We start from the raw sequence: 15,464 nt of genomic DNA, 5'->3' as shown, positions 1-15,464 counted from the left end.
TTTATAATTAAGGATGTTCCTTTACCTATCCTTGAGGTTTCTGAAACTTCACATAATTATATAGTATGGGCAGGTGAATTGAGAATTATTTAGAAAGCTTGATCTCCAAGGATTTATTTGAAATATCTGCTATGGGTAATTTATATAACAGTTCTTGGGAACAGTAACAGCGCAAAACATATCAATTCTGCTTTCCTTAGGGTATATATGAAACCAATGACAAATTCCCTAATATAATTGGGGGTTTTTTATATGAAGGGTAGATATAACTTGTTGTACACTTACAATTGTATCCCACCAACTTCCATATTTTTTTTTGTCTGTTTAACAGTGGTTTAATTATTTTCACACAGTGGTTTATAATAGGTGCTGGGTTTAAAAAGCACAATAAGGCTTTATTCACAGGGATGTACTTTTTTCTTTTTACATATATATTGTAAATTCACATTAGTCCCTGCCCTCAAGAAGCTTACAATCTAAGAGCTCCAATTCATTACATTCATACATACACATACTAGGGCCAATCTAGACAGAAGCCACTTAACCTACCAGGTTAATTGGTAATGCCAGGCGGAATTGGTATACCAGGTGCTGCCAGGTGGAAGTGCTAACCACTTTCATTCACGTGGCCATAAAAAAAAATACATATTCACGTGTGTTGTGATTACAAATCTGAATGCAGTTGCACTGTTTTCAATGGAGCCATTTACACAGGTGCGTAAACATGAGTTGCTTTCAGATCTGTAACACAGAATCCACAATGTGTTTTTAGGAGCATGTGCTTTAAACGCTTATGTGTATAAGCGCATGTAAATGCATTTGTAAGACTGCAAATTAAGTCTAAACAAAGGGGAAACATAAACCATCATAAAGTTATGTACACGTACACGTCTTTAAGCATATGAATGCAAATATATGCAAGCATTTTACTGATTATTACGCAGGAATTTTTTTTCCTAGTAAACACAACAGTAACATTTTTACGGCCATGTTAACAAGGCCTTAGCCACTGTGTTGCCTGTAAACATTTTACTAATGTTATTTTCTAGGAAACAAGTTCCTGCATAACGATCAGTAAAATACTTGTGTATAGACGATTTCACTGCGTAAAGACAAGTATGTTGTACATCATTTTTTTTTCTTATTTATGAAACTTTATTTTCCCCCTTTGTTTAGACATAAATTACACTCTTACAAATGCGAAAACATGTTTATATGCAAAAGCACGTAAAGCGCATGTTCTTAGATGCAGATTTTTGGATTCTGTGTTACAGATCTATAAGCAGGTCATTTTACGGACCTGTGTGAGTTGTTCCATTGAAAACAATGAAGCTGCATGAAGATCCACGATTAAAAAATGCTTGTATATGCATCTTTTTTATGGTCATGTAAAAGAGACCTTAAAGAGGTATCAAGATGGTTGTTTTGATAAGGGAAGTGTTTTTGTATATTTGCTCTTTTGATAAAAATAATAAAAAAACATTTCATTTTGCTTTTTCACCTTCTGTTCTCTTTCCCCGTTTTTGGTTCTCTTTTCCTTATATATGCAAATGCTGAGCGGATGGAATGCCTCCCCGAAGTTGAGGAAAAGACATAGAAGATATAGCTAATTGATAGCATACATATTACGCTTATTTATCTTATTTTACTTGCACTTGGGGCAGTATGAACTTTGGACGCTATTTCTTTAGCCCCTATGCCCATTGCACTTGGGGCAGCATGAACTTTGGACGCTATTTCTTTAGCTCCTGTGCCCATCTTGATATACCATGACAACATAAATAATTATCAAAAAGAATACATTCAAAGTGGGGAACTTTAAAGGCAATTTATAAAACACATTTTATTTAAAAATACAAAAAGTATCAAGTAATCCATTAATACCTTAAGGTTCTGGAGATCCTGATGATAGGTACTGACTGGTGCTGTGAAAAATCAAGGGAAGGTGCTGTGTCAGGGATAGAACACGTCCCTCCTATACTGTATATGGCCCCTAATTGGCCGCACCCGGCCTCTTTACCTGGCTGAGAATGCTGATCAGGAGCCAATTGGCAGACTTTTTTTGGTCATTCCCCTACTACAGAAGCTGACTGAACAGACTGGCTGCAGTACACACAGCCAAATGTTGGACGGTTTCTATTGACTGATGCCACCCAGCATTCCTCCCATATGTACTAGGCTTTAGATGTCAATTCAAGGCATCCTGCAAGCTGGTCACTACCAATTCCAGTGCAAAGAGATGGAAGGGCGTAATACAATGTCATGGCAAACGGCATGCAGTTTGGGTTTCTGAACTCCTAAACGGAGATTGGAGGACAGGTACTGCATTTAACTAGTCTATTATGTATTACTTTACTATACATTATTTGATTGTTATTAATATTATTATTGATATTAATATATTGTATGCTCTGTATTGATATTGTTATTGATATTAGCTTATTAAATGTCTGTTATTCCAGTGTATTTATCCAGTTTTCCCCTTTTCTCTATGCTGCAAATGAAGGGAAATCATGTATCCAAGAAACGTTTTGAGCTATACTACATTCCACTGCCCCGCAACTGTAAAAGCCGCAAACAATATGTATAGACAGCCCTGTAATTGCCCATGAGAGCGGGCATGAAATAATAAAATTTGCACCAATTAATATAAAATATTAATTTTTAAGAAAAAATGTGTTTCATATAGTGCCCTTAAAGTCTTTTATTTGGCCAGGCTACAAAATTATTGATTAACGTTCTTCCGGATACACACATGCATTAACTGCCAATTTACATAAAATCTGAATCAATTATAAATTCACATAAAACAGAAGCAGTACTAACTAAATCTGAACATAATAGTAGGCTGGACTGGGAAGAGCAAGGGTTAATGCAGAAGATAATGAATTTGACCTGATATTAAACTAACATCCTTTATTGTTCTCAGAAGAATGTTGGAGTGTTTTGGTAAGTTGTACGGGGGCTTTCAGCTCAGCCTTGGCAAAAATCCCTATTCCAATTTACATCTTATCCTGTGATATGGGATGAGTAAGGTCATTCATTTGTTCTGGAAGCCCTGACAAGAACAGGTAGAACACTGGATGTCTTATCGGCTTACGTTCTTAACAACTTAACACAGCTCAGCTTCGTCTTGCATTCATAGTGTTTAAACTGAGCCAGCATAACTCCTCTATTGATGAAACCATCACTGCGTCTCAGAGTGTCATATCTTTGTTTCCAGTGGAATAAATGGGGGATCTAAGTTTATATCATAAGTATTGCATTTCAACCAACAGCTCGTGTCTACCTTGCCTTCAATGGTGACACAACCTAGCACACAGTTGCAATTTTTTAAATCATTTCAATAAAGCAAAAGTGGTTTTTGGAACACTGCTTACTGAACAAAATTCCATACTCCTTAACATTCTAAACTAAACTGTTTTTTAAGCAAAAGACAAACCTCTGCCACACCTCCATTCATGCAGACTATGAAGAATTCATTGGTAAAAAAATAATTTTCACAGCTACAAATATCAACATCAGCAAAAAAAAAGGTTCCGAAAAATACAATCACTTTTTCACAACAAGCTTTTATTCAGAGGTTGTACATGATGTACATATTAACTTCTAGTAGTTCCACAATATATTGTTGATACAAATCTATACATCAGATCTAAAAGAGGGACAATAATGGAGGAAGGTGGGCCTATGGATTTGGTTCCAAAGCAAGAACAGCTATTTGGGTATTACCAATCGGATAAACCACTGCAAACTGGAATATGGCTTCAGAAACTCCACCACAGATTCCTAATATACACAGAGATTAAACATATCCTACTACATAAGTAGTACCTGTTTATCTTCGTCTTCTCTCCTCTACAGCCACTCAAAGTGCAGAATTTATAAAGCTTGTCCGAGAGTTCAGAAAAAAGGGGGCAGAGATCTGAAGTTGAGGAGAACTCTGAGAGCTGGTTTGAGAGAAGAGACAACCCCTCCTCCTCCACACAGCTCACAGGAACAGAGCTGAGGCTGTCAATCAGCTTAAAGTGGTAGTAAAGTCCCCCTGGACACATCTACCCACATGGAATATCTCCTAAATGTGCACTGTTTAGGGAGATATTCAGTGTCCCTGCCGCCGTTGACCCCCACCGGCACATGCACCCTGAAGAAACAGCATACCTGTTCCTTCAGAGCCCTGTGCCGTAAGGAGTGACTCAGGTGTGCATACACTGGAGTGACATCTTTTTGGCTAGGCCAGTCAGACGGCCAGAGACCGGGTGAAGATGGAAGCCCTGTCAGTGGTGACAGCGTGCCACTGGTGACCTTCGTTTCAAGGTAAGACTTTCATAATGTTCTAATGTGCGTTGCAAGGAGTAGATTTTTATTTTTTTAACTTTACTTCCGCTTTAAGGTCCCTTCCCTGTCACCTTTTTTCTGGTGTCAGGAAAACTTGGCAGAAGTAATTTATGCTGATAGCAGAGGAACGAAGCAGCAGGCACTTAGGGCTCTTAAGTGAGACAGGCACACACTATAGAGGGAAATGCTTTGTTCATATTTCATTTTTAAGGTTTACAACCATTTTAATAAAGTACACCACTGTCTCAATAAAATAACATCTCCTATACACACAAATGAATCAGATAATGTAGCATAAACTGTAATGCTATATAATTGCATAGGGAACATGTGTGACTGAGGAGCTTGAATAAGCTAATCAATGGCTTATGATTAAAGAGGGTCAGACAAATTAAAAAAAAAACACAATGACTTTGGTGAGGCTGCTCTCAAAACACAAACTTGGTACCCTTTGACTGGGGGACCCAAAGTTTGGTAACCACTTGTACAAAGTCCAATGAAAGTTCCACACCTATGAACTGAGAATCCAAAAGTTTTAAATATTGGTGTTCATTCAACAAGACAATATAAAACATCCAACATATTTTTTGTTTTCACAGAGCCCTGAGGACGGGAAAGATCTGCGAACACACAAAATGCCTCAGTATTTTATACTGTTTTGTTGAATGAACACCAACATTAAATTTTAGTTCATTGGTTTGTTACATTCATTGGACATACTGTAAAACAAGCAGTTTTGAACCAGTGCCTGGATAGTAGCACTTGCTACCTTTGAGAGCCATACTATTACTCCGCTATCTATATCAACTCAAATAGGATTTCAGTTATTTAGGTTAGAATGCCCATTGCATGGCCTTTTTTATTGTCATAGTGCCCTGATATGCAACAACCCCCCCTCCCCCCCCCACCAAGCAACCAATACATTTTACATTATTGGCAGCCTGGTGTGGTCAGATTAGTGAAACATGTTTTCCAAAAATGTCGGAAACTGTTTAAGAGATATTTATGTCCTGAAATAGTTTCACTAAATTATATAAAAGTTCACAATTAAGAAAACCTGTCTTTAGAAATACTTTTTAAACATTACAAAGACCTCTGTCGGTTCTACCAAATAAGTCAGACAACTTAAATAAATCACAAAAAAACGATAGAATTCAAAAAGCCACAATCAGTTAATGCAAGCTTTCTGTGAATGGCTTTAAACTCTCAAACCCAATGAATCATATGACAAATGGCCTACATCTACAGCAAAATATATTTAATGCATATTCTGTCTAACTGTGTAACTTGTTCTATTATTCTTAAATCTAAAGCATGTTTTAAAGTATACGCTATTTATATATTTTCCGTATTTCCCATGCACAGACAATATTCAGAATAAGCCATTAGCAAATGGTAAGTACCGGTAATATCTATAGCTACTTATCTTTATTTTGCTACAAACGCTGCTTCTTTGCCGTGAAAAATAGCCACCAAAAGGTACCGATGTTGGTTTATTTTCTGGAGGCGTCCCTGATGGGCAGTAAGGAGAGTATAATTTAGAGAATATCTGCTGAAAAGTACACATTTGTTGATAACTGTAAAACCACCTGCTAAATATAATGGTACTTAGCTCTGCTAAATATTTCACAGTAAGTATCAATAAGCTTCACTGCCAAAAAGAGCTGTAAGTCATTATAAAATATAAACCAATGCATTTCATAATTCTTCACAGCTAAGGAGCAAATTGGCCTCCCGGCTTTATTGTGTGCTCCCTAGAGTGGTCTGCCTTGCATTGTCTGTGTATATCACAGTATGGATGAAGTCCGCAGTGGGCTTTCTTGCCTCTACTTTATTCAATGTATTGCCTGTCTATTCTTTAGACTATTATTATGCAGCAAAAAAATCACAAAGTGCCCAGCCACCTTAGGTATGTTTTTATCCTATCATGTAAAACTAGATTAACCGTACCATTTCATACCTTAGTGGAACAACACTTTACATTAAAACATTTCTTTTATAAGGCCTGAAAGGTACTTCTGGATAGATTTCTTGCAATATGCACATCCAGGGATAGTTTGTGGGCAGTGCAGTGGTCTGAGGGTCTGCTTTTAAACCTTGGCAAACACTTAATGGTGCTACCTAGTTGTATTGGCTTGTACCTGAACTGTGCCTAATACATGGTTGTATGCCTGTGCCAATGAGGCATGCTTAGCCTGATCCTGCACCAATTTGAACACCGCCTAAATTGATTAGGCATGGATCACATTATACTTCTAACCTTCATAGCCAACTATTATCTCGCTAGGAGATTTTATACCTTTCTAGTGAATATATGAGTGACTTTATACATTAAAAAAAGGTTAATGTGTTTTAAAACTGCAGTTAACATTTGTACATTGTACAAACTGGATTTAGATTTTATATGCTAGAAAACAATATTTGCATAGAAAACCTCATTGCTTAGAAACCCTGCTGAGCATATGAACTGGTTCAAGTACAGGCAGCTCCCCCGGGTTATGAACAAGATAGGTTCTGTAGGTTTGTTCTTAAAGGAGTTGCAAAGGCAGGAAGGTTCTTTATCTTAATGTATTCTATGCATTAACATAAAAAGCCTTCTGTGTGTAGCAGCCTCCCCAGCCCCCCTAATACTTACCTGTGCCCCCTCTCTTTCCAGTGATGTCCCCAAGTCCCTCGCCCCTCCCCTGACTCTCCCTCCTGATTGGCTGAGATACAGCCGTGGCGCCATTGGCTCATGCAGCTGTCAATCACAGTGAGTGAGCCAATCAGGAGAGAGGGGGCAGGGCCAAATGGCAGCTCTGTGTCTGAATGGACACACGGAGCTGCAGCACAGCACGGGTGCTCCCATAGCAAGCTGCTTGCTGTGGGGGCACTCGACAGGAGGAAGGAGCCAGGAGCAAGAACTAGGGACCTGAGAAAAGGAGGATCCAGGCTGCTCTGTGCAAAACCAACTGCACAGAGGAGGTAAGTATAACATGTTTGTTATAAAAAAAAAAACCAAAAAAAAAAAAAAACAACGAGACTTTACAATCACTTTGAGTTGAATTTGGATGTAAGTTGGAACAGGTACAGGTATAAGTACATCTTTTAAATGTAACTCCAGCCAAAAACTCTTTTTGTTTTGAATAGCATAAGGAACGGTTAAATGGCAATGCAGTGATTTGGGATTGCTGACAGGTCTGCCAGACAGTAGGTGGTAGCATCTGCCAGACAGTAGGTGGTAGCATCTGCCAGTCAGTAGGTGGTAGCATCTGCCAGACAGTAGGTGGCAGCATCTGCCAGACAGTAGGTGGTAGCATGTGGTGAGCAGCAAGATTTCTGGGACCAGCGTGACACCACGCTGCTTCCGTTCTTAAATACAAGTTGTATGTAAGCCAGATGTTTGTAACTCGAGGACTGCCTCTATATCCCTGCAACTTTTTGTAAAGGATATTTATAGTCAACAAAGATTTCTGTAATGATGTAAAAGCAGAAGACAATGATTTTATGCAGGACGTGAAGCTCTGAGCCTCTGTACCCTGTCTACCAAACCAAAAACCTTTACTACAATTAGACAACAGCACATCCACTTACTAGTAAAAAGTCACAAGAAAAGGGTAGACCTTATTGAGTTAGTAGATGGGGCTTCATCTAATTGGGAAACTTAAAGCGGAGTTCCGGGCAGAGAAACGTTTTTTGGATGAACATACCCCCGGGACAGTCAGGGCTAGCACATTCCACAATGGCTAGCCTCTGATCTGTCCCGGTTCGCACTTACCTTTTAGAAGAAATACTTACTTAGAAATTTTCTTCCACAGCGTTTCCATCTCGGTTGTGGGCAGCTGAAGCCGGCGCGGTCCTCTTCTCCGTCTTCTTCCGCGTCTTCGTGTCCCAGAATGCACTGCACCGGCCCCTCTCGTCACTTCCGGCGCGGCGCCGCATTCCTAAACAGCTTCTGGGCATGCCCAGAAGCTGTTTAGCAGGGGAATGCGGCGTCGCCCAGAAATGACGAGCGGGGCCGGTGCGGCGCATTGATTCCTGGGAGCTATGACGTTTAGCTCCCAGGAATCATCGCGAGGCAGGAAGTGACGGGGTGAGCCTCGGCGCTGGAGGAGGAAGCTGTCATAGGTGAGTATTTACGATCGTCAATAAAAAGGTGAGTAAACAAAAAAAAAAAAATAACTATCCAATTCCTTTTCAGGTGCGGCATACCTAGCGGAGGGGCACAAAAAAAAAAAAATCTTTTTTGTGCCCGGAACTCCGCTTTAAGGTACAGGGGTTGATTTACTAAAACTGGAGAGCTCTACCAGATTTTGCACTCTCCAGTTTTAGTAAATCAACCCCATAGTGTTCATTCTGTATGTAATGTTTTGATGATAAGGCATGCTACCTTGAAAGATTTGATCTACCTAGTACTATAGGAAATTTACAAAAAGGTTACATTATATTACAAGCTGGGAAAGAGTGGAAATTTGCAATAACCTACAGCAAACAACAGGAATTCAGGCTGCCATAGCTTTCCATTCTCACCATGACTGGTGCCATGGTTAGAACAAGCCATTTCTCTTTGCCTTGTATAGATAAATATGCTCATTTGTCCCCCTAGAGTCAGGGGTCCCAGCCCAGCACTGCAACTCTAATTTGCTCCTGTTGTTCTCAATGCTACAAAACAACAAATGAAAACCAATCTGACCACAACCTCTACCACTCACAACTAACAAGCCGCATTGCCTTCCACTCCCACTGTGTAATGCATGTTTTATCTTCCTTGAAAACTGTGAATTCAAGCATGAACTGCACAAAGAACTGCTTCTATTCTTCTCCATAAGTCACTGCAATGACATATTAGCTAATTAATGTCAACTGTTAGCAAATTAATTAGACATACACTTTCATAACCATTGCAAATATTTTTTAAGATAACTACACTGACTTTTTTGTCAGACACTACCTCAGATAAAACAAGACTAATGAACACAGTGAATATCCATGTTAATTAGAGCTTCACAAAGACAAATTATGACACTGTAAAACGAGACTGAAATATATTTGGCTTTAGTTTTGGCCTTAAGGTCTGTCAGTAGGTTAAAATACTGCAGCTTAATAAAAATACAACTGGGATACAGCCATAGCCTGTATGTGAAAACTAATATTATATTACAGCTTTACAGAAGCTCATTTCCATGAAGTGCTTATGTTTTCAGACCGCTGCAAAAGAAAAAAAATGAGCAAACAAAGTGCTTGTTTTAACATCCTTACAATAAAGCAAAATGACAAGCATACAAATAGGGATAATCGAACTTTTCAAAAGTTCGGTTCGACCAGAACATCCGAACTTCCCGAAAGTTTGGCCCGGATTTCAGAACCCCATTGAAATCAATGGGACCCGAACTTCGGTAATCAAAAAACACCACTTTGAAGCCCTAAAACCCAATAAATGCCCCTAAAAAGTGCCTAGGGTTCTGGGTCATACCCCAGGGACTATTAATCACACAAAAAAAAGTTCTTAAAAATTGTCACTTTTGATAGAGAGCCAATTATTGAAAAAAAAATTCTTTGGATTTAGTATCTGGGGGGTCTAGAAAGTGTACCTGTGAAGTTTCAGCTCTGTAGCATGTCCAGAACCATAAAAAAAAAAAAAAAAAAAAGATTGTTTTTATTTTGTCACTTATATTAGTGGCTTCTCTCTTTTCACACCTTGCCGGTTTAGTAGCAAGCGTTTTTTTGGGCATTTTTTTGGGTCTTTTGAGGCAGGCAAAACATCTGAACATGTGTATAGGGGGTATATATAGACACCCATGTATGTATATATACACCTAGACATATATAGGTGTGATAGTAGCAGAAATATATGCTTGCGCTAATGAAATAATTTACAGTAATATGGCTCCGCTCCTATCACACCTATATATGTCTAAGTGTAAAATACATATAAGTATGTGTGTATATATACCACTATACACAAGTTCAGATGTTTTGCCTGCCTCCAAAGAACCCAAAAAAATGCCCAAAAAAACGCTAGCGCCCAAAAAAAAAACGCCCAGGTGTGTTGTTGCAGGCATTTTATGGGGGTTTTTGGAGGCAGGCAAAACATCTGAACTTGTGTATAGTGGTATATATACACACATACTTATATGTATTTTACACTTAGACATATTTAGGTGTTATAGGAGCAGAGCCATATTAGTGTTAATTATTTCATTAGCGCAAGCATATATTTCTGCTACTATCACACCTATATATGTCTAGGTGTATATATACATATAAGTATGTGTGTATATATACCCGTATACATAAGTTCAGATGTTTTGCCTGCCTCCAAAAACCCCCAAAAAATGCCTGCAACAATACACCTGGGCGTTTTTTTTTTTTGGCACTAGCGTTTTTTTGGGCATTTTTTTGGGTTCTTTGGAGGCAGGCAAAACATCTGAACTTGTGTATAGTGGTACATATACACACATACTTATATGTATATATACACCTAGACATATATAGGTGTGATAGGAGCGTAACTATATTGGTGTTAATTATTTCATTAGCGCAAGTAGTGTTTTCTGCTCTTTTCACACCTATATATGTGCAGGTGTATATATACATACATGGGTGTGTATATATACCCCCTATACACATGTTCAGATGTCATGCCTGACTCCAAACATGTGCTCAAAAAATCACTATAGACGCCTGCAGCCAAAAAGCAAGCTGACAGGGGCGAAGCCATATTACTGCAGCGAAAGTGACTTCAGAGACACTAGCTTTTCTCTATAGCGGTCACCCTGATATGGAAGGGTTTGGTCACCCTGCCATAGCAGTCACTGTCAGTTCACCCTACACTACATTACGGTCACCCTGATATGGAAGGGTTTGGTCACCCTGCCATAGCAGTCAGTTAACCCTACACTACATTACGGTCCCCCTGACACTTCACACTTTCCCTACAGAAACTAAATTTTTGCATCTAACTAAAGTGTAAAAGAGCACCCTAACTACACTAGATATCCCTTTCCTCACACTAATAAATGCTAAATGACACTTTTAAAGTAAAATTAACAGAACTGCTTCCACTCTCTTCCATGTCCCTGTATAACAATGCTAGGAATTTGGCGGGGGCTATCTTATATACCGGGGGGCGTGTTCACTAATGATTGGACTATGGACCCCCTAGTCACTCCAATCACATTCCTAGCATTCTCCTGTCCCCTCAATTGGCTTTTGCTAATGGTTCTGGTCCATTCACGGGCTTTTAAAGCCCATTTCCTGAACCATTGCATTTTGGTCGGTTCTGGTTGCCGAATTCCGAACTTTTTCAGCAAAAAGTTCTAAATTCGGCCGAACCTCGAACACCCAATGTTCGGGTCGAACCGATGGTCGAACCGAACTGTTCGATCATCCCTACATACAAATACACAGTTAAAATACACTCACCGGCCATTTTTTTAAGTAGACCTGTTCAATTGCTTGCCAAAACAAATTGCTAATCAGCCAATCATATGGCTGCAGCTCAATGCATTTGGGCATTTAGGCATCTAGACGTGATGAAGATAATTTGCTAAAGTTCAAACCGAGCATCAGAATGGGGAAGAAAGGGGATTCAAGTGACTCTGAGGCCTCATGCACACAGGGCAATTTTAGAGCTGCTTTTAGGAGCATCAGACGTTTTTTTTTTTTTTGCAGCTTAAAAACACCCCTCCATGTTATTCTTTGGCCTCATGCACACACAGGTTTTTAGGAGCTGTAAGCGGCATAGGAGTTTACAAGGTGTAAAAAAACCCCAGGGCCAGCGCGTTCTGGAGCAGCAGTGTTAGGCTGTAAAAACGCCTGACGCTCCTAAAGGCCACATACAGCGTTAGGGCACGTCAGACGTTTTTAAGCTGTAGTAGTTGGATTTGAGGTACGAAAATAGAAGAGGGCAGAGAAAGGCTGCTAAACACTAATGCTGCTAAACGTGGCTAAAACGTGCATTAACTCCAATACGATACGCTCCTAAAAGCACGTTTTTACAGCTGCTTTATCCTGGCATCAGAACTGGCTTTGCAGCTCATTTTTTCAAACGCCCTGTGTACATGAGGCCTGAATATGGCATGGTTGTTGGTGTCAGGGGGGCTGGTCTGAGTATTTAAAAAACTGATAATCTTCTGGGATATTCAGGTACAACCATCTCTAGGTTTTACAACGGCAGTTGTGTGGATGAAAAGCCTTGTTGATGTCAGAGGTCAGAAGAGAATGGCAGATTGGTTTGAGATGATAGAAAGGCAACAGTAACTCAAATAACCACTTGTTACAACCAAGGTATGCAGAATACCATCTCTTAACGCACAAAACATTGACCTTGAAGAAGATGGTCTACAACAGCAGAAGACCACACAGGGTGCCACTCCTGTCAGCCAAGAACAGGAAATTGAGGCTACAATTCGCACAGGCTCACTAAAATTGGATAATAGAAGATTGGAAAAACATTGCCTGGTCTGATGAGTCTCGATTTTAGCTGCGACATTCAGACGGTAGGGTCAGAATTTGGCGTAAACAACACAAAAGCATAGATCCATCCTGCCTTGTATCAACAGTTAAGTTTGGTGGTGGTGGTGTAATGGTGTGGGGGATATTTTCTTGGCACACATTGGGCCCCTTATTACCAACTGAGCATCGTTTAAAATGCAAAGGCCTACGTAAGTATTGTTGCTGATCATGTTCATCCCTTTATGACTACAGTGTACCCATCTTCTGATGGCTCCTTCCAGCAGGATAATGCACCATGTTACAAAACTCAAATCATCTCACCACTGGTTTCTTGAACATGACAATGAGTTCACTGTACTCTGATGGCCTCCATGGTCACCAGATCTCAATCCAACAGAGCATCTTTGGGATGTGGTGGAAAAGTAGATTCGCATCATGGATGTGCAGCTGACAAATCTGCAGCTACTGCGGGATGCTATCACGTCAATATGGACTAAAATCTCTGAAGAATTTTTCCAACACCTTGCTGAATCTAAGACATGAAGAATTAAGGCATTTCATGAAGGCAAAAGGGGGTCCAACCCACTACTATCAAGGTGTACCTAATAAAGTGGCCGGTGAGTGTGTACTGTTTTATCTCCCAATTCTGCTCAGCGAGTCTTGTGGTACATATACCTCTACCACATGGAACAGCAAAAATTGTAAGGAATGCAATTCCAGAGAATTCTAAGGTCTGACTGTGCATAGGGCTATAGGGGCATTGACGGAACCAGCTAGCCAATCGGCCAAACAGATAAAACCAGGAAGGAAGACCAGGAGAAGATTGAAGTGCCCAGGACCAGCTGGAAAGCTGACAATGCAGCACTGGGGACTTTGTTTGACAGGTAAGACGGTTATAATGTGCTAATATGCTGTGCTTACTAGAACATTATATCATAAACCTGGAAACCCTTTTAAAAGATTTTTATTATTCTGCTTTAAGATTGCATAGCAATAACAATTAGATAGCCTGTGGGTCAAGCAATGCCTTTCCACTTTCCTTAATAATAGGGAAAAAAACAATGGAGCTCTGCCAGTTTTGTCCAGGTAAACATAAATGCTGCAATAGGACGGTTTATTCTTTCAAACAGATTATAAATGATCAGGTTTACTCTACCTCATCTACGAAGGTTTTTGATCAGTTATGATGAAGACAAACTATGACTTATAACACTTTATTTTTCTAAAAAAGACTACATTATGACACCAACAAGTTACTTGCGCTCAGCTGATACCCATCTGGAGACTGGCAATGTTCCCTTATTAATAGAGTTGAGAGCTTGTGCGTTTACTCCTTTACTCTTTAAGGGTAACTCCAGTTTCGTGGGGGAAAAAAATAGCAAATAAAGAAAAAATAATATAGTGTATACAATTGTGACAAAAGATATATTGTAATTGAATGTTATTAAAAATTACCTTTCCTTTTCAATCTGCAGCTGCTGTAATTTTCAAAAAAATGCAATATGACTACCTGGAGCTGTTCTGTACACAGAATGTGTACTGACCAACCCCCAGAAACATAATTTCCTGTTTGCGTGATTGGCTCACCAATTTTCCCAAAAGTCTGCCTAAGATACAAGTCAGATTTCAGGCATCCCCGGCAACATAAATGTCATTTTTGATGAGATACTCCCAATAGGAACATGTCTAAAGGGATGCAGGCCCAGTAGATTTCCTCATTAGTGCTCTAAGCTCTAAGCGTGACTTGTCAAGCGACTTGTCAGCCTGACAAGTCGCGCTCCCTCGCGGTCCATTGACCGCTACAGGACCCGTTCTAATAGGAGCGACACAAGTCGCTCCGACTTAGAAAAAGGGTCCTGTACTACTTCGGGGCGACCTCGGAGAGACTTGCATAGACTTCCATGATGTGAAGTCCATGCAAGTCGCTCCGAAGTCGTGGTGCATGGGAATGCACAAGTCGCCCCTGAAGTAGGACAGAGTCGTGCCGCCCCAGTGTGAACCGACTCTAAGACTCACAAACAGGAACAAACAGGGATTTCTTAAAAATAACAAAAGGTATGAATCTGCAACAAAGGTTGTTATAACCCTTGCATTGTATAGAGATCACCCAGAGGGGAATGTTTTTTTCCCAACAAAAGTGGAGTTATGCTTTAATCTTAATGAACTGATTAGTTAGGAAAATGACAAACGTATTCCCTGTTGAAAGTTTACAGTATGTGTCACCTCCACCCCTGCAGCCTACTTATTGGACAATTAATGAGGATCATAAAGCTGCCCCTTCATTGTGCAATAAGCAAGTAAATGCCACCAGAAGGTGTAATGCAGAGCAAGGTAACAGAGTCATCTTCTTGGCGGAACAAAATTACAATGCGCTGCACACAGGTGAACAATTTTCTGGACATGGCTCTTTGCTCAGCAACTTTAACCTGCTCTTTGCTCAGCAACTTCAACCTGCTACTACTTAATATGTAGCATCACAGAGGGTATCAATGTATGATTTTATAGCACCAATATAATCTGAAACCTTACAACAGATGTTTTAGGAAAGAATCATTGGAATGAGAAAAAAAAAAAACATAAGAGGTAAATGTTAAAGTTGTCATTACGACAAGAATTATGTTACCAAGTAGTAAAAGATATAAAGTTACACTAGCTGTTAGACTGCGCCAACCACCTGCAGACATGCTAAT

General features: G+C 39.7%; 1 protein-coding gene across 4 annotated transcripts in view; it reads right to left on the bottom strand.

Annotated features, from left to right (window-relative positions):
• Positions 1-15,464, bottom strand: part of RARB (retinoic acid receptor beta) — a 1,055,941-nt gene that overhangs the window by 148,193 nt on the left and 892,284 nt on the right. The window contains exon 2 of one of the 4 annotated variants that reach the window (XM_082257330.1): positions 5,765-5,850. The exons of the other annotated variants lie outside the window; for them this stretch is intronic. The gene's annotated coding sequence lies outside the window, so the exon portion shown is untranslated. The remainder of the gene's footprint in view (positions 1-5,764; positions 5,851-15,464) is intronic. 4 annotated transcript variants of the gene reach the window in all.

Source organism: Pelophylax lessonae, assembly GCF_965119305.1.
Source record: "Pelophylax lessonae genome assembly, chromosome: 5".
NCBI lineage: Eukaryota > Metazoa > Chordata > Amphibia > Anura > Ranidae > Pelophylax > Pelophylax lessonae.
Note: the sequence above shows the minus strand (reverse complement) of the source record. Positions and strands in the feature narration are given on the sequence as shown.